The sequence below is a fragment of the Zophobas morio genome, unplaced genomic scaffold (genome assembly GCF_036711695.1).
Source record: "Zophobas morio isolate AGI-343-1 ecotype UQ-CSIRO unplaced genomic scaffold, CSIRO_AGI_Zmor_V1 ptg000049l, whole genome shotgun sequence".
In the NCBI taxonomy this organism is placed as follows: Eukaryota; Metazoa; Arthropoda; class Insecta; order Coleoptera; family Tenebrionidae; genus Zophobas; species Zophobas morio.
The window spans coordinates 3172378-3178377 of NW_026972154.1; positions in this window are offsets into that span (position 1 = coordinate 3172378).

The following is a 6000-nucleotide window of genomic DNA, read 5'->3' on the forward strand; positions in this document are numbered from 1 at the left end:
CTGTATTTTTGTCGATTTTTATTGAATTTGAACTATATTTCAACGTTTTTTGATGGTTCTGAGCCACCAAACACACTTAAAGCATGCAGAATCGACTCAGAATAGGAAAAGGAGACGTTTAGGTCAATTTTATGCATTCTGGCGTTCGTAGATACAAGAAAACTGTTAAAATTCTTCAGAAACGTCACTTTTGAAGTGTTTTCTTGTACTTTTAAGCCACTCAGATACCCTACGGGCTCGGAAAGTGCAACGAAACCATCAAATTTTAGCTAGAAACTGTATTTTTGTCGATTTTTATTGAATTTGAACTATATTTCAACGTTTTTTGATGGTTCTGAGCCACCAAACACACTTAAAGCATGCGGAATCGACTCAGAATAGGAAAAGGAGACGTTTAGATCAATTTTATGCATTCTGGCGTTCGTAGATACAAGAAAACTGTTAAAATTCTTCAGAAACGTCACTTTTGAAGTGTTTTCTTGTACTTTTAAGCCACTCAGATACCCTACGGGCTCGGAAAGTGCAACGAAACCATCAAATTTTAGCTAGAAACTGTATTTTTGTCGATTTTTATTGAATTTGAACTATATTTCAACGTTTTTTGATGGTTCTGAGCCACCAAACACACTTAAAGCATGCAGAATCGACTCAGAATAGGAAAAGGAGACGTTTAGGTCAATTTTATGCATTCTGGCGTTCGTAGATACAAGAAAACTGTTAAAATTCTTCAGAAACGTCACTTTTGAAGTGTTTTCTTGTACTTTTAAGCCACTCAGATACCCTACGGGCTCGGAAAGTGCAACGAAACCATCAAATTTTAGCTAGAAACTGTATTTTTGTCGATTTTTATTGAATTTGAACTATATTTCAACGTTTTTTTATGGTTCTGAGCCACCAAACACACTTAAAGCATGCAGAATCGACTCAGAATAAGAAAAGGACACGTTTAGGTCAATTTTACGCATTCTGGCGTTCGTAGATACAAGAAAACTGTTAAAATTCTTCAGAAACGTCACTTTTGAAGTGTTTTCTTGTAATTTTAAGCCACTCAGATACCCTACGGGCTCGGAAAGTGCAACGAAACCATCAAATTTTAGCTAGAAACTGTATTTTTGTCGATTTTTATTGAATTTGAACAATATTTCAACGTTTTTTTATGGTTCTGAGCCACCAAACACACTTAAAGCATGCAGAATCGACTCAGAATAAGAAAAGGAGACGTTTAGGTCAATTTTATGCATTCTGGCGTTCGTAGATACAAGAAAACTGTTAAAATTCTTCAGAAACGTCACTTTTGAAGTGTTTTCTTGTAATTTTAAGCCACTCAGATACCCTACGGGCTCGGAAAGTGCAACGAAACCATCAAATTTTAGCTAGAAACTGTATTTTTGTCGATTTTTATTGAATTTGAACTATATTTCAACGTTTTTTGATGGTTCTGAGCCAACAAACACACTTAAAGCATGCAGAATCGACTCAGAATAGGAAAAGGAGACGTTTAGGTCAAATTTATGCATTCTGGCGTTCGTAGATACAAGAAAACTGTTAAAATTCTTCAGAAACGTCACTTTTGAAGTGTTTTCTTGTACTTTTAAGCCACTCAGATACCCTACGGGCTCGGAAAGTGCAACGAAACCATCAAATTTTAGCTAGAAACTGTATTTTTGTCGATTTTTATTGAATTTGAACTATATTTCAACGTTTTTTGATGGTTCTGAGCCACCAAACACACTTAAAGCATGCAGAATCGACTCAGAATAGGAAAAGGAGACGTTTAGGTCAATTTTATGCATTCTGGCGTTCGTAGATACAAGAAAACTGTTAAAATTCTTCAGAAATGTCACTTTTGAAGTGTTTTCTTGTACTTTAAAGCCACTCAGATACCCTACGGGCTCGGAAAGTGCAACGAAACCATCAAATTTTAGCTAGAAACTGTATTTTTGTCGATTTTTATTGAATTTGAACTATATTTCAACGTTTTTTGATGGTTCTGTGCCACCAAACAAACTTAAAGCATGCAGAATCGACTCAGAATAGGAAAAGGAGACGTTTAGGTCAATTTTATGCATTCTGGCGTTCGTAGATACAAGAAAACTGTTAAAATTCTTCAGAAACGTCACTTTTGAAGTGTTTTCTTGTACTTTTAAGCCACTCAGATACCCTACGGGCTCGGAAAGTGCAACGAAACCATCAAATTTTAGCTAGAAACTGTATTTTTGTCGATTTTTATTGAATTTGAACTATATTTCAACGTTTTTTGATGGTTCTGAGCCACCAAACACACTTAAAGCATGCAGAATCGACTCAGAATAAAAAAAGGAGACGTTTAGGTCAATTTTATGCATTCTGGCGTTCGTAGATACAAGAAAACTGTTAAAATTCTTCAGAAACGTCACTTTTGAAGTGTTTTCTTGTACTTTTAAGCCACTCAGATACCCTACGGGCTCGGAAAGTGCAACGAAACCATCAAATTTTAGCTAGAAACTGTATTTTTGTCGATTTTTATTGAATTTGAACTATATTTCAACGTTTTTTGATGGTTCTGAGCCACCAAACACACTTGAAGCATGCAGAATCGACTCAGAATAGGAAAAGGAGACGTTTAGGTCAATTTTATGCATTCTGGCGTTCGTAGATACAAGAAAACTGTTAAAATTCTTCAGAAACGTCACTTTTGAAGTGTTTTCTTGTACTTTTAAGCCACTCAGATACCCAACGGGCTCGGAAAGTGCAACGAAACCATCAAATTTTAGCTAGAAACTGTATTTTTGTCGATTTTTATTGAATTTGAACTATATTTCAACGTTTTTTGATGGTTCTGAGCCACCAAACACACTTAAAGCATGCAGAATCGACTCAGAATAGGAAAAGGAGACGTTTAGGTCAATTTTATGCATTCTGGCGTTCGTAGATACAAGAAAACTGTTAAAATTCTTCAGAAACGTCACTTTTGAAGTGTTTTCTTGTACTTTTAAGCCACTCAGATACCCTACGGGCTCGGAAAGTGCAACGAAACCATCAAATTTTAGCTAGAAACTGTATTTTTGTCGATTTTTATTGAATTTGAACTATATTTCAGCGTTTTTTGATGGTTCTGAGCAACCAAACACACTTAAAGCATGCAGAATCGACTCAGAATAGGAAAAGGAGAGGTTTAGGTCAATTTTATGCATTCTGGCGTTCGTAGATACAAAAAAACTGTTAAAATTCTTCAGAAACGTCACTTTTGAAGTGTTTTCTTGTACTTTTAAGCCACTCAGATACCCAACGGGCTCGGAAAGTGCAACGAAACCATCAAATTTTAGCTAGAAACTGTATTTTTGTCGATTTTTATTGAATTTGAACTATATTTCAACGTTTTTTGATGGTTCTGAGCCACCAAACACACTTAAAGCATGCAGAATCGACTCAGAATAGGAAAAGGAGACGTTTAGGTCAATTATATGCATTCTGGCGTTCGTAGATACAAGAAAACTGTTAAAATTCTTCAGAAACGTCACTTTTGAAGTGTTTTCTTGTACTTTTAAGCCACTCAGATACCCTACGGGCTCGGAAAGTGCAACGAAACCATCAAATTTTAGCTAGAAACTGTATTTTTGTCGATTTTTATTGAATTTGAACTATATTTCAACGTTTTTTGATGGTTCTGAGCCACCAAACACACTTAAAGCATGCGGAATCGACTCAGAATAGGAAAAGGAGACGTTTAGATCAATTTTATGCATTCTGGCGTTCGTAGATACAAGAAAACTGTTAAAATTCTTCAGAAACGTCACTTTTGAAGTGTTTTCTTGTACTTTTAAGCCACTCAGATACCCTACGGGCTCGGAAAGTGCAACGAAACCATCAAATTTTAGCTAGAAACTGTATTTTTGTCGATTTTTATTGAATTTGAACTATATTTCAACGTTTTTTGATGGTTCTGAGCCACCAAACACACTTAAAGCATGCAGAATCGACTCAGAATAGGAAAAGGAGACGTTTAGGTCAATTTTATGCATTCTGGCGTTCGTAGATACAAGAAAACTGTTAAAATTCTTCAGAAACGTCACTTTTGAAGTGTTTTCTTGTACTTTTAAGCCACTCAGATACCCTACGGGCTCGGAAAGTGCAACGAAACCATCAAATTTTAGCTAGAAACTGTATTTTTGTCGATTTTTATTGAATTTGAACTATATTTCAACGTTTTTTGATGGTTCTGAGCCACCAAACACACTTAAAGCATGCAGAATCGACTCAGAATAGGAAAAGGACACGTTTAGGTCAATTTTATGCATTCTGGCGTTCGTAGATACAAGAAAACTGTTAAAATTCTTCAGAAACGTCACTTTTGAAGTGTTTTCTTGTACTTTTAAGCCACTCAGATACCCTACGGGCTCGGAAAGTGCAACGAAACCATCAAATTTTAGCTAGAAACTGTATTTTTGTCGATTTTTATTGAATTTGAACTATTTTTCAACGTTTTTTGATGGTTCTGAGCCACCAAACACACTTAAAGCATGCAGAATCGACTCAGAATAAGAAAAGGAGACGTTTAGGTCAATTTTATGCATTCTGGCGTTCGTAGATACAAGAAAACTGTTAAAATTCTTCAGAAACGTCACTTTTGAAGTGTTTTCTTGTACTTTTAAGCCACTCAGATACCCTACGGGCTCGGAAAGTGCAACGAAACCATCAAATTTTAGCTAGAAACTGTATTTTTGTCGATTTTTATTGAATTTGAACTATATTTCAACGTTTTTTGATGGTTCTGAGCCAACAAACACACTTAAAGCATGCAGAATCGACTCAGAATAGGAAAAGGAGACGTTTAGGTCAATTTTATGCATTCTGGCGTTCGTAGATACAAGAAAACTGTTAAAATTCTTCAGAAACTTCACCTTTGAAGTGTTTTCTTGTACTTTTAAGCCACTCAGATACCCTACGGGCTCGGAAAGTGCAACGAAACCATCAAATTTTAGCTAGAAACTGTATTTTTGTCGATTTTTATTGAATTTGAACTATATTTCAGCGTTTTTTGATGGTTCTGAGCAACCAAACACACTTAAAGCATGCAGAATCGACTCAGAATAGGAAAAGGAGAGGTTTAGGTCAATTTTATGCATTCTGGCGTTCGTAGATACAAAAAAACTGTTAAAATTCTTCAGAAACGTCACTTTTGAAGTGTTTTCTTGTACTTTTAAGCCACTCAGATACCCTACGGGCTCGGAAAGTGCAACGAAACCATCAAATTTTAGCTAGAAACTGTATTTTTGTCGATTTTTATTGAATTTGAACTATATTTCAACGTTTTTTGATGGTTCTGAGCCACCAAACACACTTAAAGCATGCAGAATCGACTCAGAATAGGAAAAGGAGACGTTTAGGTCAATTTCATGCATTCTGGCGTTCGTAGATACAAGAAAACTGTTAAAATTCTTCAGAAACGTCACTTTTGAAGTGTTTTCTTGTACTTTTAAGCCACTCAGATACCCTACGGGCTCGGAGAGTGCAACGAAACCATCAAATTTTAGCTAGAAACTGTATTTTTGTCGATTTTTATTGAATTTGAACTATATTTCAACGTTTTTTGATGGTTCTGAGCCACCAAACACACTTAAAGCATGCAGAATCGACTCAGGATAGGAAAAGGAGACGTTTAGGTCAATTTTATGCATTCTGGCGTTCGTAGATACAAGAAAACTGTTAAAATTCTTCAGAAACGTCACTTTTGAAATGTTTTCTTGTACTTTTAAGCCACTCAGATACCCTATGGGCTCGGAAAGTGCAACGAAACCATCAAATTTTAGCCAGAAACTGTATTTTCGTCGATTTTTATTGAATTTGAACTATATTTCAACGTTTTTTGATGGTTCTGGGCCACCAAACACACTTAAAGCATGCAGAATCGACTGAGAATAGGAAAAGGAGACGTTTAGGTCAATTTTATGCATTCTGGCGTTCGTAGATACAAGAAAACTGTTAAAATTCTTCAGAAACGTCACTTTTGAAGTGTTTTCT